We start from the raw sequence: 24,898 nt of genomic DNA on the forward strand, positions 1-24,898 counted from the left end.
TTGGCTGGATATGAAATTCTTGGTTGGAAATTTTTTTCCTTAACAACGCTGAATATAGGTCCCCAATCTCTTCTAGGTTGTAGGGTTTCTACTGAAAGATCCACTGCCAGTCTAAAGGGTTTCCCTTTGTAGGTGATTTGTCCCTTCTTTCTAGCTGCCTTTGACATTTTTTCTTTCATTTTGACCTTGGAGGAGCTGATGATTATGTGTCTTGAGGACGGTCTTCTTGTATAATATTTTGCAGGTGTTCTCTGCATTTCCTGAATTTGACTGCTGGCCTCTATAGCAAGGTTGGGGAAGTATTCATGGATGATATCCTGAAATATATTTCCAAGTTGCTTGTTTTCTCCCCATCTTTTTCAGCAATGCCAATCATTAATATATTTGGTCTCTTTCCATAATCACATATTTCTTGGAGATTTTTTTTGTTCCTTTTTATTCTTTTTTTTAAAATTTCTATATGACTGAGTTGTTTCAGAGAGTCATTCCTCAAGTTCTGAAATCCTTTTCCTTGCTTGGCATATTCTGCTGTTAATATTTGTGATTAAACTATGAAATTTGTATAGTGTGTTTTTTTAGCTCTATCAGATCAGTTTCATTTTTTTATGATGGTTATTTTGTCTCTCAGCTCCTATATGGTTTTATTGTGATTCTTAGATTCCTTGGATTGGGTTTTGACATTCTCCTGAATCTTGATGATCTTCATTACTATCCATATTCTGAATTCTGCTTCTGTCATTTCTGTCATTTCAGTCCAGTTAAGAATCCCTGCTGGGGAACTAGTGCAATCATTTGGAGGAAAGAAGACACTCTGGCTTTCTGAATTGCCAGAATTATTGCACAGGTTCTTTCTCATCTGTGTGGGCTGATGTTTCTTTAACTATGGTGTAAATTGATTACTGTCAGTAGACTTCTTTTCTGGATGTTTTCAGAAAGTCTAGGCTTTGTGCTGGGTCTTTATTTGTAGCTGAATTATTATCCTTGGTTTAATAGGGGGGTTATATTAGCAAAGTATTTTTCGTGTTGAAGTTTTGGGCTGTGATCCAGTAGGTGACACTTAAGCATAATGGCCAGTAGATAGGCTCTAACTCAGTCATATGGCTCCTCTGTATTTCCTCATGATTGCGGCCATGCTCCCTCTCAATCCTCTGAAATTGTTCCTCTCCCACTTGAGTGCTGGATGCAGATCTTGGGTTAGCCCTCCCAAGGCTGTACACTGCAGTTCTGGGGTGAACTCAGGTTTTATGTTCCCTCCCAGCTTGGAAGCAGCACGGGAAGGGACCTTAGTAGTGGTTATGGCAGATGGTCTTTCATTTGTCTCTTGGGGCTCCACCCCAGAGAGATGCAGAGCTGCTGTGGGGAAAAGAAAGAGAGATCAGACTGTTACTGTGTCTATATAGAAAGAAGTAGACATAAGAGACTCCATTTTGTTCTGTATTTGAGATGCTGTTAATCTGTGACCCTACCCCCAACCTTGTCCTTGCAAGAGACATGTGCTGTGGTGACTCAAGGTTTAACAGATTTTGGGCTGTGCAGGGTGTGCTTTGTTAAACAAGTGCCTGAAGGCAGCTTGCTGGTTAAAAGTCATCACCATTCGCTTAATCTCAAGTACCCAGGGACACGTACACTGCCAAAGGTCGCAGGGACCTCTGCCTAGGAAAGCTAGGTATCGTCCAAGGTTTCTCCCCATGTGATAGTCTGAAATATGGCCTCGTGGGAAGAGAAAGACCTGATCGTCCCCAAGCCTGACAGCCGTGAAGGGTCTGTGCTGAGGAGGACTAGTGTAAGAGGAAAGAAGCCTCTTGGCAGTTGAGATAGAGAAAAGCATCTGTCTCCTGCCCATCCCTGGGCAATGGAACATCTCAGTGTAAAACCCGATTGTATATTCTGTTTACTGAGAAAGGAGAAAACCACCTTAGGGCGAAAGGTGGGACTTGCTAGCGCAATGCTGCTCTTTATGCACTAAAAAGGTTTATGAAGATGTTTGCATATGCATATCAAGGCACAGCACTTTTCCTTAAACTTATTCATGTCACAGAGATCTTTATTCATGTCTTACTGCTGACCTCATCCTATTATCCTGCTACTTTCCTTTTTCTAAGATGGTAAAGATAACTATCAATAAATACTAAGGTAACTCAGAGACCGGTGCCGGCGTGGGTCCTCCGTATGCTGAGTGCCGGTCCCCTGGGCCCACTTTTTCTTTCTCTATGCTTTGTCTCTGTGTCTCATTTCTTTTCTCAAGTCTCTGGTTCCACCTAACGAGAAACGCCCACAGGTGTGGAGGGGCAGGCCACCCCTTCAACTGCAATCAATCAGTGCAACTGGTGGGATGGGACAGCTGTGCTATTAGCCCAAATCAGGGGATCCTTGCCTGGTGATAAGCAGCGGGGTGGGTGGGACTCAGGGGAGACAGACTGGCCTCTTCTCCTTAGAGTAACTGTGGCTTGCTGGAGGGGTGGTTAAAGTACTCAGGGTTGGCCGGGCGCGGTGGCTCACGCCTGTAATCCCAGCACTTTGGGAGGCCGAGGCGGGCGGATCACAAAGTCAGGAGATCGAGACCACGGTGAAACCCCGTCTCTACTAAAAATACAAAAAATTAGCCGGGCGCGGTTGTGGGCGCCTGTAGTCCCAGCTACTCCGGAGGCTGAGGCAGGAGAATGGCGTGAACCCGGGAGGCGGAGCTTGCAGTGAGCCGAGATCGCGCCACTGCACTCCAGCCTGGGCGACAGAGCGAGACTCCGTCTCAAAAAAAAAAAAAAAAAAAAAAAAAAAAAAAGGACTCAGGGTTTTTGCTCCTTCCCTAGTCTGAGGGCAGCAAGGGCAGTACCACTGCAGTGGTACTGGCAGAGGGGCTTCTGGGAGCTCCACTTCAGAGAAATGCAGAGCTGCTGCTACACGGAATGTTCAGCTGGGAAGTGTGGCAGCTGAGCTGCTGGGCTGAGCTGGGGACTCCACTTGTTGAGGAGTTGGGGGTCGAGGGCTCACAGGGAAGATAGCCTGTACTCCTCTCAGGATGGTGACTGTAGCATGCTGTAAGTGCAGGTAAAGCCCTCAGGCTCTTTGTTTATTCCCTAGACCAAGGGCAGCAGGAGGAGACCTGCTGCTGTGGCTGTAGAGGAGGGGCTTTTGGTTACCTCTGGGAGCCTGTCCCCAGGGAATCTCAGAGTCACTTCCAGTGTGCTCAGCTATGTGTGGGGTGACTCATCTGTGGTCCTAAGCAGTGGGCCCTGCCTAGTGAAGAATTGGGAGTGGGGACTCACAAGAAAGAGAGACTGGACTCCTCTCCATGTGGTAGCTACAGTGTGCTGGAGGTGCCAGCATATCAACTAGGCCCTTTGTCCCTACCCCAGCCTGAGGGTAGTTAGGGCAGTACCACTGCAGCTGCAAAGGCAGATGGGTTGCGGGTTGACTCTGGGATTTCCTCTTCAGAGAAATGCAAAGCCACCTCCAACTGAAGTGTTCAGGCAGGGGACAGGGTAGTTGTACTGGAGTCCCAGCCCCGTCCAGTGAGAAGTGGGTATGGGGACCTATATGAATAGTCTACCACTTTTCCAAGGGGTGGCTGTGTTGTGCTGGGAGTCTACACCAGTCCCTAATCACCATGTACCCTCCAGAGCCTGAAGCAAGAGTGGCAAGGGCTGTGGGACAGCAAACATGGTAGCCTGCCTCTCCGAGAACTCTGTTCCAAGGGAGTCCAGAGCTGATGCCAGCCTGAGAGCCCCGGCATGGGGTAAAAAGAAATTTTAAAAATCTTGAAACAAAGGAAAAGGATGCAGTAAAAGCAGTTCTAAGATGGAAGTTTATAGCAATAAACACCCACATTATGAAAAAGAAAGATTTAAAATAAACAGCCTAACATTATATCATGAGAATAAAAAAAGAATAAGTGATTTCCAAAGTTAGTAGAAGAAAGGAAATAATAAAGATCAGAGCAAAAATCAAAGGAATAGAGACATATATATATAACTGAGATGCTTTTTTGAAAGATAAAATTGACAAATGTTTAGCTAGAATAATTTTACAAAAAAAGAGAGAAGAGACTCAAGTAAATAAAATTATAAATGAAAGAGGAGATATGCAGCTAATACCACAGAAGTATAAAGGACCTGAATGATGGCAGTGGTGGGCTGTCCAGAGAGCTGGCATCATCTTGTCTGCAGCAGAGAGGCATAGGTGGCGGGAGGATCAGCAGTGGTGTCAGTGGGACCCATGTGCCCCAGGTCCCCAAGGCAGCTAACCGTGCCACCCCCACCCTTGCGGGACTGGGCAGGACCTGCTCCCAGTCCTGAAGCCTCTGCCACAGCCTCAACTTCGCTCCCTGCTGCGTCTTGGGAGCCTGTGAGCACACCTGGCTGAAGGTGCAGCCGGGACTCATGGGGCCGGCCCCGAGAGTGTCAGGTTTATTTGTGCAGGGTTGGCCAGGGACACCATGCCACCTTCACTTCGCCTGCCACCACCACGGGGAAAATGTGGAAAGGAGGCAAGCAGTCCCTGGAGTCTGCCCCTGGGAGCCACTGTGATGGGGATGGACCAAGTTGCCCACCAGCGAGGGAGCCTCTGCAATGGGGCCAGGCTGAGTCACCCACCAGTGGAGGAGCAGTGTGATCAGGTAAGGAGGGGCAGGCATACAGGGGCCCTGAGGTGGAAATGGTCCTGGGACGGTGCCACGCTCCATCAAGCCAGCAGAGCTGCAGGCAGGTAGAAGCCTCACCCTCCCAGGCACAGTTGCAGCTGCCCAAGTTGCAACTGTGAACCCAGGAATTTCTGCACTCTTGGGGGCCCAGGAAGACTTCCCCTTTCCAATGCAGGCTTGGAGGTGTCTGCTCCCACTGCCTACCTTCTCCCCACTCCCAGTGCCCACTCTGATCTCAGAGCAAGGTTGGGGCTGAGCCTGGGTGCTGTCACAGCCCAGTTGGGTGTGAGCACACTCAGGGCAGTACTGACATGCCAGCTCTCTACTGCCTTGGCTTCCTCCAGACTTTGGGCACAATGAATATGGAAGAGAGGCCAGAGGGTGCTGAAAGCAGCTCAATGCTGGCCTGCAGGCACTCCTTTGCATGAACAGCCTGGTTGACAGGAATGGTGGCAGGAGGCAGACAGGCTCCTGGGCAGAAGGGATGAGTCTCCAGTGAAATTCCACCCAGGGGGGGCCTGAAGCCTAGGGGCTGAGCTGGCAGTCCTATGGACCAGAGTGGGAACTTGTGTTGCTTTTTCTGGGCCCACCTATGGCCACCCACGGACCAATCAGCACATACTTCCTCCCTGCTGAGGCCCGTAAAAGCCCTGGACTCAGCCAGACTTGAAGGGATGATGGAGCAACCAGCCACAGAGGACCAAGTGGGTAGAACGAGCCCAGTGGACCTCAGCAGAGCTTGGGCAAAGGCATCACTGCTCACAGAAATTTCTGTGGTACCTGGTGTCTCCAAGCTTACAGGCACCATCACATTCTCCAGTGTCAGCCATGGAAGGTGCTTGTGGTACACTTGGTCCAGCCACAGCCTCACAGGGAGCCAGTGCCCATACCGCTGCCTGGAGCTGCCTATGCTGCTGCAGCCAGTATACCTGGCTGTGTGCAGTGACCGGACCCCATGCTCACTCACACACCCCCTTGCTGCTCCGTGCCTGACTCACCTTTGGTAGGCATGGGATCCAGGCCAGTAGCACAAGCTGAGAGCAGCCTGCCAGGCCAAGTGGGCAGAATGAGCCCAGTGGGCCTGAGCAAAACTTGGGCAAAGTCACCACTGCTCACAGAGGTTTCTGGCTGGCAAACTGACACCCCGAGAATCCTGTAACAAGAGACCACTATGAATAATTATATTTCCCCAAGTTGGATAACCTAGATAAGATGGATAAATTCCTGAAAACTTACAACCTACCAAACCTGAATCACAAAGATATAAAAGTCTAAACAGATCAACACGGAGCAAAGATAATAAATTTATAATTTAAATAAATCTGCTATCAAAGAAAAGCTGAGTATCTAATGGCCTTACCTGTGAATTCTACCAAACAATTATAAATTAATGTCAATCATTCTCAAACTATTCCAAAAAATTAAGGAGGAGGGAACACTGTTAAACTCATTTTATGAGACCAGAATTTATCCTGATACCAAAGTCAGACTTTGGACATTTTAAGAAAATAAAATTATAGCCAGGCACGGTGGCTTATGCCTGTAATCCCAGCACTTTGGGAGGCTGAGGCAGACAGATCACTAGGTCAAGAAATCGAGACCATCCTGGCCAACATGGTGAAACCCCGTCTCTACTAAGAGTACAAAAATTAGCTGGGCATGGTGGCACACATCTGTAATCCCAGCTACTTGGGAGGCTGAAGCAGGGGAATCACTTGAACCTGGGAGGTGGAGGTTGTAGTGAGTCGAGATGGCGCCACTACGCTCCAGCCTAGAGAAAGAGCGAGACTCTAAAATAAAAAAATAAGAAAATAATAAGAAAATAAAATTATACTCCAATATTCATGATGAACATCAATGCAAAAATCATCCTAAAAGCCACTCAACAAAATACTAGCAAAACAATTTCAACAGCACATTAAAAGTATCATATACCATGATCAAGTGGGATTTATCCCCAGGATGCAAGTGTGATACATAAATCAGTAAGTGTGATATACCACATTAACACAATGAAGGGCAAAAATCATATTATTATCTAAATAGATAGGGGGAAAGAATTTGACTAAATTCAACATCCTTTTATGATTAAAAAAAAACTCTCAACAAATTAGGTATGGAAGGATTGCACCTCAGCGTAATAAATACCATATGTGACAACCCATAGCTACCATCAGATTCAACGATAGAAAGCTGAAAGCTTTTACTCTAAGATCAGGGACAAGCATGTCCACTCTTGTCACTTCTATTTGATATAATGCTGTAAGTCCTAGGCAGAGCAATTAGGCAAGAAAAGGAAATAAAAGGCACCCAAATCAGAACAGAAGTAAAATTAACTCTGTTTGACAATGACATAATCTTATATATGGAAAACTCTAAAGACTCCACTATATCCATCTTTTCCTGCTGCTATAACAAAATATGACAAACTGGGTAGTTGATGAAGAATAGAAATTTCTTTTTTTAATTTCTTTTTATTTTTTGAGTCAGAGTTTCGCTCTTGTTGCCCAGGCTGGAGTGTAAGTGCAATGGCGTGATCTCGGCTCACTGCAACCTGTACCTCCCAGGTTTAAGCAATTCTCCTGCCTCAACTTCCTGAGTAGATGGGATTACAGACATGCACCACCACACCCAGCTAATTTTGTATTTTTTAGTAGAGTCAGGGTTTCTCCATGTTGATCAGGCTGGTCTCGAACTCCCAACCTCAGGTGATCTGCCCGTCTTGACCTCCCAAAGTGATGGGATTACAGGAGTGAGCCACCACGCCCAGTCGAAATTTATTTGTTATAGTTCTGGAGGCTGGAGAGTCCATGATCGTGGTACCAGAAGATTAGGTATCTGGTGAAGACTTGCCCCGCCTCCAAGATGACATTTTGCTGCTGTGTCCTCACATGGCAGCAGGTGGAATATCAAAAAAGATTAGGATGCTCCCTTTAAACTCTTATAAAGTCCCTAATTCATTTATGAGGGCTTCACTCTTATGACCTAATCATCTGCTAAAGGCCCATCTCTTAATATTATCACACTGGCAATTAAGTTTCAACATATGATTTGGGGGACACATTCAGATGGTAGTATGTACCAAAAAACAGTTAGAACTAAGAAGCATATTTAGCAAAGTTGTATGATATATAATCAGCATGCAAAAATCAGTGGCATTTCTATACACTAACAGTGAACTATCTGAAAAAGAAACTAAGAAAACTATCCCATCAGGGAAATACAAAGCAAAACCACAATGAGATATCGCCTCACACTTGTTAGAATGGCTATCATCAAAAAGACAAAAAAATAGCAAATGTTGGTGAGGATGTGGAGAAAAATGAAGCCTTGTACACTGTTGGTGAGAATGTAAATTGGTACAGCCTTTATGGAAAATGGTGTGGAGGTTCCTCAAAAAAATAAAAATACAGCTACAATATGATTCAGCAATTAATTGCACCACTAGGTATATAACAAAAAGAAATGAAATCAGTATGTTCAAGAGATGTATGCATTTCTATATTCATTGCAGCATTATTCCCATATTGATGAGAGCTTCTTTAATCACTAATTAAGTATCTTCAGCACACCTGTTGCAGGCAAGCAACATAAAGACTTAAATTAGTCTGAACAATAATGCCACCTATCTATTTACTGAAACAGCATTTCTCCTCATGTATTAATAGCCTGGTACTTACAGTCAGTTACTTGCTGTGAGAGTCACACCTCACTTTGGCTTCTAATGGGGAAGTAAGAAGCAAGCATCAGCATTGTTTTGCTTCCAGCTTCCATGCCTGTGTTCCTGCTGACCCATCCCATTTGTATGACCCTGCCTCTCCCTCCTACCCATCCTTCCAGGTCCAGTTCAGGTCTTCTCTCCTCCATAAAAACTCCTTCCACTACTTTCAGTCAATAGTAATATGTCTCTCCTTTGTGTTCCTACAGCACTTTTAGCCAATCTTTAGCTGTTCAATATTTAACTGCTCCTTGCTTTATTATATATACAATAATTTAAGCACTTCCAACTATAAATACCTTAGGAGCAGGAACTATGATATCTACTTTGTGTGTGTGTGTGTGTCCCCCCTCTTTGGTGGCCATTTGATATTCAGTAAATGTTTACTGATTGATTAATACAATAGTGTGACAACCACCAGGCAAGGAAAGGAAGAATGATAAGCTGCTGCGTGGTAGACACACCTGACCGTGATAACTTGACTTGGGCATACCCTGAGATTGACCCTGTATGGCAGATGCACGTGAATGTATGTTTGGAGTTCTGAGCTAAGGGAATCCAGAAGTGGCAAATCCACAGATCCATTCCTTATCTATGAGGCACCATACAGCCCTCCACCCCCCATTTCCCCATGGAACACTGGCCATACAGAAGCTCAAGGCCCTGAATTTTGCATTAAATAAAGGTCGACAGGTGGAAGTTGTTAGGGAAAGAGTGTTAAGTGAAAATGCTATATAAACTGCATGCCTTTTGCAAGAAGTTGCCGTTCTCCTACCAAGCCTGCCGCCGCTGGGCCTTCTTCTGTGTATGTCAAAATGAAACCCCATGTCTCATTTCCTGACTCTAGGTTTCTTCTTCAGCCTCTTGAACCGGTGCCATGCCAACTGAAATCAATAGGGATTTAGCACAACTATTATTGTTATTCTGAAACTTTTAAGACTCTGGATTTTACCGTTTCCAGGATGGGGTTTATTTGTAAAACTTTGTTTCCATAAGAGTTTGATAAAAGGCATTCAGCTCAATGCATAAAATGATGCTTGAATGAATTAAAAAGCTAAAAGCTGAAATGAAAAATGAATATGAATATTAACTGAATATGAATTTTTTCTGTAAAAAGATTTTAATCCATAAAATCAAAATGGCTTAGAATATGAATGCTTAATTATTTTATTGTTCTAATAGTTTGAGGATGGGGAGAAAAGGAGCATTCCTCAGCAAGTAATAAGGATACATCAGTCAAGTAAAGTTTAGAGATTTCTCACAAAGGCATCAGATTAACCTTTTCAAATACAAGGTTCCGTACCTTCCAGACTCTTCTGCTTCTCCTTTCTCCCAAATTTTACCAAACCTATTTAGCATTTCATTCATTCGTCTCTTTTTGAGTACTGTTTTTGAGTACTTATTTTCCTAGCTTCTAGGTATTTAAAAACCATAGTGACTGAACCACATAACCCTAGTATTTGTTGTTAGAAAGCAGTTAAGTTTTGTTTGAAAAATATGTCTTCTGTACTTCCATAGAGCAATGAGTTGTGAACCTCTCACAGTTGTAGATCATGTTGGTGCTGCCCCTTAGTCACACCTCGCCTTTCAGCCTGATGAAGTATTTTGCAGCAGATGTGGCAAATGTAGAGGTGGAGCGGAGCTGTTATAAGCATTTTCTGCGTTAAGTGGTAGGGGTTTCCCCTGCTGTTCCCTTTGGCCGACCGGCTCCTCTCAGGGTGTTGTTGATGAAATTTGGTCTCTTGTCACATCATCTTTGGAGTTTGGCAGCAGCTACGCCCTCACGGTTTCTCATGCATGATCATGAGTTTATGGATACAGTAGCTAAGCTCTGATGTTAAAAACTCCAGTTAACTGACAAATTCCTCAATAGAACTTTGACCAATATGACCAACGGCAATCAGCTTTTGCTTTCACATAAATAGTGCTTTGTTCTTTAGGTACACAAAAAAGCTTACTTTTCTTTTGATAAGTGTACCAAAAAGCTTACTTTTTCTTCAAGCATTTCACTATGTCAGAATCTTTGCAGTTGCACTTAAACCTGTATTTCCTCTGCAGCACCACAGGAAACGTACAATAATCATGATCTCTCACCATGCATTTACACTAGGAGGGCCATCAATTAACATGTTTCCAGCACACCTGTTACCTGCGGTGCTTGGTATCTACATTCAAAATCTTTGCCTGATATATTCTAGTGAACAACATCTATGTAACTAGTCCATAGTGTTTTATATTCACAAATTGACAGAATAAATACAGTCTTCTATCATCAGGCACGTTATCCATGCAAAAATAAATATATCAGATATCTGGGGTGTTCCTATCAGTAGTTCTTTAAACTATCACCCCTAAAAATCATTATTTCTATCAGTGACTGAACTTACAATTTCTAGAATGAAAATCATCTATTTTAATGCTAACTTTTTTCTCTTAAATGTTTGGTTTTTAGATTTTAATAAATACCAAGCAGTTTTGTAGAATTTTTTTTGCAAATTTAATTTAAATAAAACAGCTATGATATAGAATAGCCTAGAAAGGAAATTTGACATCATTTTTATGGCACAGGCTAACTTCGAAAATTGACTTAAATAACCCGTGAGTCCATAAAAATTTTACCATTGATCTCACTTAAACTGCCTTGAACCTTACCTTTTTGTCATCCCGTATTACTGTCTCACATTTCTAACAAGCCTTTGCCTAATGACCAATTTACAGGTAGATTTGCTTCAATATTGTGTTAGAATCTCAGACTACATGATGTAATTTACGTGAATCAATGTGGATTCGGTCTCCCCTCTTAGCCCCTAAGAAGGTGGCATATGTAGAAATAGGTGGAAAGACGTCCTCGTTGGAATCCTACACATCCTCAAGAATAGAGGCTTTTCGTTGTTATTTTAGTCCTCTCACGTCAATCAATCTGCAAAATATGTACTTAGCCAATGCCAGCACAATAGAAGCATATCCATTTAGTTTAGTTGTTAGGCATGAGGGTGTGAAGGAAGAGTCATTAAAACACTCACTAAATTCACATATTTGTAACTTGGATCCCTCAGTCATGGACCCAGAGACAAGAAAAAAACCAAGAAAAGCCAGTCCTCGCCAGGGTGCAGTGGCTCACGCCTGTGATCCCAGCAGTTTGGGAGGCCGAGGCAGGCGGATCACGAGGTCAGGAGTTCAAGAACAGCCGGGCCAACATGGTGAAACCCTGTCTCTACTAAAAATACAAAAATTAGCCGGGCATGGTGGTGGGGGGTGCTTGTAATCCCGGCTACTGGGGAGGCCGAGGCAGGAGAATTGCTTGAAACCGGAAGGCCGAGATCATGCCACTGCAGTCCAGCCTGGTCAACAAGAGCTGAACTCCATCTAAGAAAAAAAAAAAAAAAAAAAAGGAAAGAAAGAAAAAACAAAAACTAGTCCTCTCTCCACGGTGTAGTACATCAGTCCCGGAGGCACACAGCCCAAGTTGTTTACAACAATTCAGAATGTCAACATTTTACATCCTGTTTGAAAGTTCAGGCATAGCCCCAGCTGTATTTCCAAACAAAATCACAAAGCAACAGGAGATGCTATTTGAATGGTAAGAAGGGTGAGTAGGCTGTAAGGAGAGTGTCTTGTACATGCGGAGCCTCGAAAGAGCAATCTCCTTTGGAGAGGGAAAAAGGCAGCTGGAGAAGATACTGCAAGCAGGGAGTCAGAGGAAGAAACACCTTGTTCATTTCCCCTTTCTTGGATCTCCTGTTGCAGCTTTCCTTGGGTTGGATCCAACAACAACAACAACAACAACAACAAAAAACAGCTGGTATAAGAACTTATCCAGGTCGGGTGCAGTGGCTCATGCCTGTAATCCCAGCACTTTGGGAGGCCAAGGCGGGCGGATCACCTGAAGTCAGGAGTTTGAGACCAGCCTGACCAACATGTTGAAACCCTGTATCTACTAAAAATACAAAATTAGCCAGGCCTGGTTGTGCAAGCCTGTAATCTCAGCTACTTGGGAGGCTGAGGCAGGAGAATTGCTTGAAACCGGAAGTCGGAGGTTGCAGTGAGCTGAGTTCGCACCATTGCACTACAGCCTGGACAATAAGAGCGAAACTTCATCTCAAACAACAACAACAACAGCAACAACAAACTTATCCAAGTCAGTCTCCCAGAGCAGACAGCAGAGTAAAGTAGACTAAAGGAGTCATCTAGAGGGGCAAATAGAAGATATTCAGCCCATGGTTCATTTTGTATTATTTAACATATTAAACTACTTCTACCCTTTTGAAGTAAGCAAGTCATAAATCCTAGATTCAAAACTGATGTATACTAAAATAGCAGTACGAATGCATTTGTTTATTTAAGTTCATTTTTTTTTCATCCAGCATTCACATAGGCATTGAGGGAAAAACATTGAAAAGGAGAAAAGAAATCTTCTTGATGACATGCTTATCCAATTTGTTTCTTCTTTCTCTTAGACTGGTTAAAGGCCAAAACTTGCCTTTCCTATTTGTGTCCTCAGGTTCTATGTATTTCATCCAAAGAATGTTAAGTATCATGCTCTCCTCCTATCCTGTATTTTCTTACCTCAGGGCCTTCTTGGGTAACAATTAACTCATACTGAACTGTACTATATGACCAGGCTGTTCATGAAGTCTCAGTGTCCATGTCTTTTAAATGAAAATGATACTCTTTATAATGTCCTTGAATATGAAGCTAAAAGAATGAGACTCACATACTCTCCCTCGGACTGTCATTTAAAATGGAAAAAAAAAAAAAAAGGAGACATAGAAGAGACTGTCATTTAAATATGAAGAACAAAAATGTATTTCAACTCCCTCCTCAAACCCTGCTACAAGGATCGCAAAGAGGAAAAATGGCAAACACACACATAAACTAGAAAATATAACATATGCCAGCATACAAAAGATAAAATCTTGAAACAGAAAAAGGAATTGACTTAGGAGTCCAAAAGAAAGCTGAAATTTAAGCATCAATGTCCAAAAGATGAAAACCAGTTCCCATTGCAGATTTGTGGAAAGACAAAGGAATTGGAGGCAATGGGTACTTCAGAAGATGGGATTGTGGATGAGACTGAAAAGAAGAAGACTTGAAAGTCTTTTAAAGTAAGTGGAATTTTAACCCTTATCTGTCCTACCTCATACAATGAGACAAAAAGGACTTCCTAACAGAAGATGCATTTACTCTCTAGTGCAGTCAAACCACAGGGGTTCAAGTACATCTGGCAGAGCTAATGTGGTTGGGGGGGAGGGTAAAGTAAAAGGGAGACACCTCAGACTTAAAATGAGAATTAGGAAAAGCTGACATACTAATTGTTGCTATCTCTGGCTCCCTTTTCCAAAACACTAGCAGCCAGGTCTGGACATGGTGGTTCACACCCGTAATCCCAGCACTTTGGGAGGCCAAGGTGGGAAGATTTCTTGAACCCAGGAGTTCAAGACCAGCCTGGGTAACAAAGCAAGACCTCATCTATATTAAAAAAAAATATATATATATATATATTTTAAATATATATATATACATATATATATATATATGTATACACACACACACACACACACATTGCTTCTACCAGCATCCCTGGAAGATAATGGAAAAATGCCTTAAAATTCTAAGGAATTTAAAATTCCATACCCAACCAAACTATTAGTCAAGTATGAGAATAGAATAAAGACATTTTCAGAAATACAAGCTCTTAAAATTTACCTCCTGTGATCTCTTTTTCAGAAAGCTATTAGAGAATGTGCCCCAATAAAACCAAGAAAGACAAAGATATAGGATTCAGGAAACAAGGGGTACAACTTAGGGAAAATGTAAAAGGAATTTGCAGAATGATGGAGAACAGAAATACCAAGATAACAGCAGTCAGCAGACATAGAAAAAGACCAGAATAGAGCAGGACAGAGGCCTCTAAGAGCAATGTCTCTGAGACGAATATAAAACTGATTGAGTATAGCTAATATTTACGAACATGTTTAGAGGAGAATTAGTTCTAATATTGGAATGAGACAATTGGTACAAAAACTAAGGAAACAAAAATATGAGGCAACTGTTTGCCATCAAGTAAAAAAAAGAATATGAAATAAAATATAGAGTAAACTATAAGACTCAGCCATGAATATTATACTGTGATTTTTTTTTTTTTTTTTTTTTTTTTGAGACGGAGTCTCACGCTGTTGCCCAGGCTGGAGTGCAGTGGCGCGATCTCGGCTCACTGCAAGCTCCGCCTCCCGGGTTCCCGCCATTCTCCTGCCTCAGCCTCCTGAGTAGCTGGGACTACAGGCGCCCGCCACCGCGCCCGGCTAATTTTTTTTGTATTTTTAGTAGAGACGGGGTTTCACTGTGGTCTCGATCTCCTGACCTTGTGATCCGCCCGCCTCGGCCTCCCAAAGTGCTGGGATTACAGGCTTGAGCCACCGCGCCCGGCCTATACTGTGATTATATTGCATGTTGATTTATCTAAAAATGTCACTATCATTACATAAAGAAGGTGAAATGAGGGGAAGCTGTGATAGAGACAGAGGATAGATAAGTGCTGTGCAAAACAGAAAAATCCTTATTTACCATAGCAGAAAGTCAGTGGGTAATGCCCCATGTTGAATTTCCCACAAGCAGACTCTGAGACGGAGATCGACATGCTAGAAGTTTATTGGGGAATGTTCTTTGGAAAGAGAAAAAAAGCAGAATTGGGCAGAAGGAGCAGCTGGGCTGTAGTAGAGTCTCAAAGAAGGCCTTTGCTCATTCTATAGGAACTGTGATGCTGGATAGTTTCACAAAGTTGTTTGGCCCAAGTTGGGGCAAGGGAACTAGTCATTTATGCTCCTGTATATATAACTTCATTGAATGTAGGCCTCCCTGGGAAGAGGTTGTGGCACTGGCAAAGGCGTTTCTCTTCAGATACCGATGCCTGAAAACTTAGGCTTATCTGACAGAAGCACTCACAACAGCTAGGGGGGTAAGTCTTTTTATACCTAAAGGTGCAGCTCATCACAGCATCCTCAATCGGTATATCAAAAAAGCTAAAATCCAGAAGTTGCAGACTAGGCATACTTTTTTACATTACGGAAATATATAAAATAAAAGAGCTAAAAAAAAAAAAAAAAAAAAAAGGAAGGTGCTAAATGGAATGGGAAGAGGGAGTGGGGAAGAATGGGGCAGATACTGACTGCTGTTTTTCATTGTAAGGCTAGTACCATAGGACTTTAAAAGCTTGAAGGTCAGAGCTTTGGCCTTTTAAAAAAATTTTTAAGTGTAGCTAAGGAAGTAGCCATTGAGAAGAATATCACTATAATGATCATGGTCCTTAATCCTATTAGAACTAGAGGTCACAGTGTAGAAAGGGATAGTGGTAGAGTTTGGGAAAGGAGGTAAATAAATAACTTAAAGCATTCTGCATAATAATGTGGAAGGTTAACTCCATGAGCAATTTAAACATTTTGCATAGTAATGTAAAAGCTAACTCTGTGGAAGGCAGGGGTAGATAGCCTTGCAAAGGAAGAAGTTAGGAAAATGATTATCTTTCTCCTTAAGGGTCTAAAAAGTCTAAACTCTTAGAACTAACATCTGTCTTGATTCAGAGATTACTATTTGGCTGGCACTGCATTCAGCCTCATGAGATAAAGGCAAAAGGTATTTCCAATGCACTTCTCCACTTTGGCTTTTTGATGAGATTTGGAGGGCCAAAGTCTATACTGGACTGGTCTGCTGAAGTTATTAAAACTGAATACCAGCCGGGCGCGGTGGCTCATGCCTGTAATCCCAGCACTTCAGGAGACTGAGGTGGATGGATCGCTTGAGGTCAGGAGTTCAAGACCAGCCTGGTCAACATGGTGAAACCCCGTCTCTACTAAAAATACAAAAATTAGTCGGGCATGGTAGCACACGCCTGTAATCCCAGCTACTCAGGAAGCTGAGGCAGGAGAATCGCTTGAACCCGGGAGGCAGAGGTTGCAGTGAGCCGACATCGCGCTACTGCACTCCAGCCTGGTCCACGAAGCAAGACTCCATCTCAAACAACAACAACAACAACAACAACAACAACGACAACGACAACAATAACAACAACAAACCCTGAATACCCAGGTTTAGGGATATTAACTATAAGACAAAAGAGGCTGGATCCTGGGATAATAACAAACTCTGATAAATATACAGTTATGAATTCTCCAGAGACAAGTAAAACTTTGCACAGAATTTAAAGGAAACAAACCCCCTGGAGGGGGACAGGGACATAAAACACAAGTTAGAGACGGAGACCATCTTCAGGATAATTCTAGGTAAATTGATCAACTTCTTTGGTGTTAGAAAATAAGAAATGGGCCGGGCGCGGTGGCTCAAGCCTGTAATCCCAGCACTTTGGGAGGCCGAGACGGGCGGATCACGAGGTCAGGAGATCGAGAGACGATCCCGGCTAACATGGTGAAACCCCGTCTCTACTAAAAAATACAAAAAAAATAGCCGGGCGAGGTGGCGGGCGCCTGTAGTCCCAGCTACTCGGGAGGCTGAGGCAGGAGAATGGCGTAAACCCGGGAGGCGGAGCTTGCAGTGAGCTGAGATCCGGCCACTGCACTCCAGCCTGGGTGACAGAGCAAGACTCCTTCTCAAAAAAAAAAAAAAAAAAAAAAAGAAAATAAGAAATGGTGTTTGAACCTTTGTGTCCCTTAAACATGGGAAAGTTACAGCTAAGGAATCTTTTGTCTATTTATTGTGTTTGGTTATTTTTTCCTTCAAACCGTTATGTCCCAGTACCATAAGAAATTGTTTTATATTGTTTCCTTCCTCTGCTGTTATTCCTTTTATTTTCCCTAATCTTCAGTAAAATTAAACATATCTACCCTATTGTCAGGAATCTCCTTCTAGACTGTATGGCTCTTCTGTGGTCTTTGCCATCACTTCAGAATCTGCCATGACCCTGAGCGATACTGTGTAGTCTGCCCACCCAGCAAGGCCTGAGCGATACTGTGTAGTCTGCCCACCCAGCAAGACCGCTGGGTGGAAGACCCACCCAGCGGTCTTCCAGATTTAGACACGTCTTCTGCTTGTTCATTCTGGTGTAGCAGCGGATGAGGGGATAGGAAACCAACAGAATGGCCCTGTGCCTCTGTATCTCTCATCCATACCCAATTTGAGCTCCTTGGCTCCAAAACATGTTTGGAGTTACTCTCCTGAGGGAATTTGGGCACAGCCAGTAATCTCTAAATTGAGTAATCAGTTGGGGTCTCAAACAGGAAGCAGATGGCACTCTCAAATTGGGATTAAATTCAAGGAGGGTTGATTAACAGGGGGACTAATTGAGAAGGTGTGGCACCGTTGGAAAGCCACAAAAGAACCTGAGCTAACAGCAGCAGAACTATCCCACCGCTAGCGCCAAAAGGCTGAAGGCAGAGATTGTCAAAACCCAGTAGAGAAAATTAGATTGAGCAGAGCAGTGACCTTTAGAAGAGGGACTTGGCCAGCTCAAGGGAGCTCCTCAGGAGAAAAGGCAGAGTTATTGATACCCTGTCCTCATTCTCTAGCTTCTTGCCAGGGATTCCCTGTGACTAAACCCTACTGCTAGTCAGAGGGCAGAGGCCCCTATTGATTTCATCCATTAAAGTTTGGCCTCCCAGAAGAAGAAGCAAGGTGAAGGATGATGAGTGGTAACAAGGGGCAAATGGAAGATACCCAGCACACCAAAAAACCATTCAGATTCTGATAATTGACCAAAGTTATTAAGTAGCTCAAATTATGAATGATTAACATGTTTTAATACAGAATTTCTCTAACTAAGGTTAAAGAACACACATGTGTTCCCACATGTAAATGCTTTCCAAGAGGTATACAGGCAGGGATAATTGTAAAAGAATCAATTTCCAGATGTTCAACTTTCATATGTATACATTTCTAAAATGTTCAGCTTGAAAATGAGTCTCTCATTTTGCAAAGGCAAGTACTATATTTTACTTATCCAAAATCTTAAAAAAAGATATTTTACAAGGATATATAAAACTCCTTGGGCTCCAAATAAAGGGAGAGCATTTCTTAATGAGAAAGCCCCATAAATCTCTGGGGCTTCCTGTCTCTTCCATTCTTACATTTATTTCTGTAAATGTGAAGCTTGTTAGAAACAGGGTATTTTGGACTATATTGGGATATTATTAATTTAAATATATGAAAGAATGGATTGTTAAAGTGGTAACAAGTTTTCTTACATGATTTTGCCTCTTCCTGTGTTTAAAATGAAAAATAATTCTTTTTGGCCATTATCAACATTCATCCATATTAAATAGTTACTTGAAAATTACAGTTAGAATGTCATTAGTTAAAAAGTAAGGAACTTTTGAACAGTTGAAGAACTGTAAGTTCGTGATAACTCTTTTAAATATAACAGAAATACTTCTTGTGTTAGGAAAACTTATCCACATTATGAAAGTAAGGCAAAATGATAATAATTGTGTGCCTTTTAAAGTAATTCTGAAATATTGTCTTCTCTTATAGACCAACCTAAAGAATGTCTAGTTCTCTCACGGAATGTACCTTCATAATTTTTTTAAATTTTTATCTTTTTATAAAAGAGACAGGGGTCTCGCTATGTTGCCCAACCTGGTCTTGAACTCCTGGCCTTGAGTGATCCTCTGGCCTTGACCTCCCAAAATGTTGGAATTACAGGCATAAGCCACCATACCCAGCCATGAATTCACATTTGACTTGCAAGTTACTAATGTTTAAGGCTCAAATTAGGTAAAGTTAAATGTTAACCTGTAGAACATTGATACAAATAACTTTTGTTTAGCAGAGATGAAAATAACTTGTTGGTCCAGGTGCAGTGGCTCATGCCTGTAATCCCAGCACTTTGAGAGGTAGAGGTGGACAGATCACTTGAGGTCAGGAGTTCAAGACCAGCCTGGTCAACATGGTGAAACTCCATCTCTACTAAAGATACAAAAATTAGCCGGGCGTGGTGATGCACACCTGTAATCACAGCTACTTAGGAGGCTGAGGTCGGAGAATCGCTTAAACCTGGGAGGTGGAGGTTGCAGTGAGCTGTGATCGCACCACTGCACTTCATCCTGGGCAACAGAGTAAGATTCCGTCTCAAAAAAAGGAAAATAACTTGTTCCAGGCAGAATGATAACCCCCAAATTACAGTTGTATTGCCTGCAGATCATTTAACCAACTTTACACTGAAATTCTGCATTCTTATGTTGGTGTTATGTTTCTTGCATTGACTGTATATTCTCCAGTCTATCCTATATTCCTTTAAACCAGGTTGCCTGTATTCTGGTTCCTTCATTATTAAAATAAATTCATGTTTAATGTGTGGTCACTACTTCAAATGTGAGACTATCAAAAATGTCAAGATACTTCAGATAAAACAGAAAAATATTTTATCATGGTATGTTATTCAATTGGGTAATGAAACCTTCTTTACAAATTATATTATGAAATATTTATTTTCTTTATAGTCAGTTATCATCTTATAAAATGTTTATTATCTTCTATGTCATATTAACAGAAAAAATAAAATCATATGATAGCTGCTGGACCAGTAAGTCTTAACAGTGTATATATTTCCTCTTCCATGAAATATGTAAGAAATGTTTGATTATAATATTCAGACAAAGTAATGGATTTTTTCTTGATTTTTATATCTAATTGTCATCTAATGATTCCAAAAATTCAAACATCGAAGTTTGATGTACTATATACATGCATACCCACACACATTAATTGAAGGAAAGATATACTTTATTTCCTTTTCATAAATTAATAAAAATTTTTAACTATACTTCATATTATTATTTATTAAGTAATGAGAAGGGACATTTTTATTTATTACTTTAGTAATCTACAAGATTGATAAATTATATTTGTTTCTGTAGAGACAGGGTCTTTCTATGTTGTCTAGTTCCAAACTCCTGGCCTCAAGCAATCCTTCTGCCTTGGCCTCCCAAAGTACTGGAATTACAAGCGTGAGCCACCGTGCCCAGCCAATAAATTATGTTAAATACACATTTTAATCTTGACTGCTTTAATAACATTTATGTATTTGTGTATTTATTTATTTTGAGATGGAGTCTTACTCTGTCACCCAGGCTGGAGTGCAGTGGCACGATCTCGGCTTACTGCAACCTCCGCCTGCTGGGTTCCAGAGATTCTCCTGCCTCAGATTCCCAAGTAGCTGGGATTACAGGTGCCCACCACACGCCCAGCTAATTTTTGTACTTTTAGTAGAGATGGGGCTTTGCCATGCTGGCCAGGCTGGTCTCGAATGCCTGACCTTGTGAGACACCCACCTCGGCCTCCCAAAGTGCTGGGATTACAAGCGTGAGCCACCGTGCCCAGCCAATAACATAATTTTAAAATATGTTTGGCAATATATTCCTGAGTGTTTTTTATGAAATGCATTGAAATTCATACTACATATTTACTTGAAAAATACAGGTAGACACTTTACAACATATATGGCTATAAGATCTGGCTTTGGGAGGCAAAGCTTCAGAGATGTGGGTAAAGGAAGATGACCCAATAGAAGTCTCCAGCAATCATTCCCCGCTGCAGGAACACCAAATTGAATGACAATCCACATAAAAAAGCACCTTCATAAGAATCAAAAATCATGTGAGCAATCACAGTACCTGGTTTTAACATCAATATTAAGGAAAGAGGCACTGAAGAGGGTAGGAAAGATAGTCTCGAATTGTCTACACCGCCTCTCCCCCATCCCCCAACAGTGACTGTGTGGCACAAAGACAGAATCTGTGTTTTGTGGGGATGGAGAGCATAGTGATTGTAGGACTTTACATTGGAACTCAGTGCTACCCTGTCACAGCAGAAAGCATCATAGGGTAGAATTTAGCTAGAGCCTGTGGAGGGGGCATTTAGACCAGCCCTAGCCAGAGGTGATTCGACCATCCCAGCCATCAAACCTAAGTTCCAGCAAGTCCTGCCACCATGAAGGAAAGTGCTCTGGGATCCTAAATGAACTTGAAAGTCAGTCTAGGCTTCAAAGACTACAATTCTTGGGCAAGTCCCAGTGCTAAGCTGGGCTCACAGGCAGTGGACCTGGGGGCACGTGACCTAGCCTGGGCGGCTAAAGGAGTACTTGCATGACCCCTCTTCCAAGTCCAGGCAACACAGGTCACAACTCCAGGGGAGAGTCCTTCCTTCTGTTGAGGAGAGGAAAGGGGAGAGGAAAGAGAACTTTCTCTTGCAACTTGGATACCAGCTCAGCCATAGTGGAATAGGGCACCAGCCAGAGTCCTGAGGCCCCCATTCCAGAACCTAGCTCCTGGTGACATTTCTAGACACACCTATAGCCAGAAGGGACACCTCTGCCTTAAAGGGAAGGACCCAGTCCTGGCAGGATTCACCACCTGCTGAATAAAGAGCCCCAGAGCCCTGAATAATCATGAGTGGTGGCCAGGCAGTACTCACCGTGGGCCTTGAGTGCAACTCAGAGCAGTGATTGCTTTAGGTGTGACCCATCATGTTTCCACCTATTGTGGCAACAGGAGAGCCTCCTTTTGCCTGAGGAAAGGAGAGGGAAGAATAAAGGCGACTTTGTCTTTCAGCTTGGCCACAGTGAAATAGAGCACCAAGCTAGCTCCTGGGGTTGCCAGTTCCAAGACTTGACTCCTGGATGGCATTTCTGGACCTGTCCTGGGCCAGAGGGGTACCCACTGCCCTGAAGGGAGAGACCCAGGCCTGACAGCATGCACCACAGCTAACTGAAGAACCCTTGGGCCTTGAGTGAACGTCAGTGGTAGCCAGACAGTACTTGTTGTGGGCAGTGGTGCCCATGGGGAGAGACTCCTCTGTTTGAGGAAAGGGAAGAGAAGAGTAGAAATGACTGTGCCTTGAGGCTTGGGTACCAGCTCAACTGCACTAGACTAGAGCACCAGGTTGGTTCCTATGGTTCTGAACTGCAGGTCCTGACTCCCAGACAGCATCTCTGGATCTGCCTGGGGCCAGGGGAATCTCACTCCCCTTAAGGGAAGAACAGAAGCCTGGCTGGATTCACTCCCTGCTGATAGTATAGCTCTTGGGCCTTGAATGAACATTAATGGTAGCCAGGCAGTGGTCACTGTGTGCCTTGGGCAAAATCCAGTGCTTTGCTTGCTTTGAGTCTAACCTAGCACAGTCCCAGTGGTGGTAGCCACAGAGGGGCTTGTGTCACCCCCTCCCTCAGCTCCAGGAAGCTCAGCACAGAGAGAGACTCCATTTGTTTGGGGGACAGTAAGGGAAGAGAACAAGAGTCTACTTGGTAGTCAAGGAAATTCTCCCAGATCTTACCCAAAATTACCAAGGTGATACCTCTGCAAGTCTATAAGAGCCACAGCATGACTAAGCAGATATGGATGCACACGTATGTTTATTGCGGCACTATTCACAATAGCAAAGACTTGGAATCAACCCAAATGTCCATCAGTGACAGACTGGATTAAGAAAATGTGGCACATATACACCATGGAATACTATGCAGCCATAAAAAAGGATGAGTTTGTGTCCTTTGTAGGGACATGGATGCAGCTGGAAACCATCATTCTTAGCAAACTATCACAAGAACAGAAAACCAAACACCACATGTTCTCACTCATAGGTGGGAATTGAACAATGGGATCACCTGGACATGGGAAGGGGAACATCACACACCGGGGCCTATTATGGGGAGGGGGGAGGGGGGAAGGATGGCATTGGGAGTTATAACTGATGTAAATGACAAGTTGATGGGTGCTGATGAGTTGATGGGTGCAGCACACCAACATGGCACATGTATACATATGTAACAAACCTGCACATTGTGCACATGTACCATAGAACTTAAAGTCTAATAAAAAAAAACAAAAACAAAAAACTGTTCGCGCTGAAACTATGACAAATTCAGGTTTAATTTTGTTTCATATTAGCAAAAAGTCATATTTGTCCACAGAGACATACACTATCCTTAAAGCCTATTAATTTTATTAAAATTTGCATTTCCATTACAAATTTACTCATTTAACAGCATATTTATTTTTAAACTTAAAGAATTAAAACATACACATTTAAATAATAATATTACCATTCATAGCAAGTATTTATATTACATTTTAGTCCTTTTGTACTAATCAAAATTCAGTCCAGAAAAAATGTTTAATAGTATGTCTAATACATGTAGCAGTTAAAATAAAATTTTAATATCAAATAAATATTTGAAAATATTCATATTTCATGTTGAAAATATGAATTTACACACATTTTTGTGAATAGAAGTATAATAGAAAGTTCAATAAAGACTTTAAAGCATAAAAATATTACATTGTGATAAAATGTAAATATGAATTTAAGGCAAAAAAGGGAAGAAGTTCAAGTTCCATATGTGGAAGCAAAGCTTGTTCATATATTTGTTAGTTAGATGAAAGTAGGGATCAAATTGTTGAATATTTGTAATCCAATTAATGCATTTATGAAAGTGAAGTCAGCAAGTTTTTCTGGTTGTTGTTGTTGGTCTTGCTATGTTGCCCAGGCTGGTCTCAAACTCCTGGGCTCAAGAGATTTTATTAAAATTAAGAAACATTTTTATTAAAAGAGATTAAAAAGTCAAGGTACAGATTGGAGAAAAGTATATATGTGTGTGTATATTATCTGATATACAGACATTTGACATAGCTATATCTGGTCTATATAAAAAAATATGGCTAACAGGCTGGGTACAGTGGCTAATGCCTATAATCCCAGCATTTTGGGAGGCTGAGGTGGGTGGATCATCTGAGGTCAAGAGTTCAAGACCAGCCTGGGGAACATGGTGAAACCCCTTCTCTACCAAAAATACAAAAATTAGCCAGGCGTGGTGGCAGCTGCCTATAATCCCTCCACTCAGGAGGCTGAGGCACAAGAATCACTTGAACCCGGGAGGTAGAAGTTGCAGTGAGCCAAGATTGTGCCATTGAACAGCCATGGCAACAGAGTGAGACTCTGTCTCAAAAACAAACAAACAAAACCTAACATATATATACATTTATGTCTTCATATGACATATATACAATTATACCCAACATATATATTTTGGTATCTTATAAATGGTTCATATTAAAAAATGTTTCAAAATCTCCTACTAACTAATAAAAAAGCAACTCAATAAAATGGACAAAAGACTTGAACAGTCGCTTTGTAAAAGAAGATGGTCAAATGAATAATAAGCACATTTAAAAAGTGCTCAACATTATTAGTCATCAGGGAAATGTGAATTAAAACCAAAGAAATCTTACAGTATATTTTTCACAAGACTAAATTTATAAGAAGATTGATAATACCAAGTGTTGGCAAGGATTTGGAACAACTGGAACTCCTATACCTTTTGAGTGGGAATGTAACATGCTACCACCACCTGGAAAACGTCTTTGGCAATATCTATGAAAATGTAACATTTACAATACCCTACAACATGAAAAATTCCACTTCTAGGTGTACACCCAAGAGAAAGAAGTATACATATCCACCAAAAGACATGTCCGAGAATGTTCATAGCAACGCCATACATGAGAGCCAAAACCTGAAAACAACCCAAATGTCCATCCATAGGA

General features: G+C 42.1%; 1 long non-coding RNA gene across 2 annotated transcripts in view; it reads right to left on the minus strand.

The window, feature by feature from the left end:
* The window catches only part of LOC139358096 (uncharacterized), a 65,680-nt gene that overhangs the window by 6,324 nt on the left and 34,458 nt on the right, over positions 1-24,898 (minus strand). Inside the window, exons 1-2 of one of the 2 annotated variants that reach the window (XR_011612409.1) lie at positions 9,658-10,203; positions 5,635-5,789 (exon numbers count right to left, since the gene is read on the minus strand). This is a non-coding gene — a long non-coding RNA (uncharacterized lncRNA). Of the gene's footprint in view, positions 1-5,634; positions 5,790-9,657; positions 10,204-24,898 lie in introns of those variants that run through there. The other variant, XR_011612406.1, reaches the window with a different exon arrangement.

The sequence above is a fragment of the Macaca nemestrina genome, chromosome 1 (assembly GCF_043159975.1).
Source record: "Macaca nemestrina isolate mMacNem1 chromosome 1, mMacNem.hap1, whole genome shotgun sequence".
NCBI classification, from domain to species: Eukaryota; Metazoa; Chordata; class Mammalia; order Primates; family Cercopithecidae; genus Macaca; species Macaca nemestrina.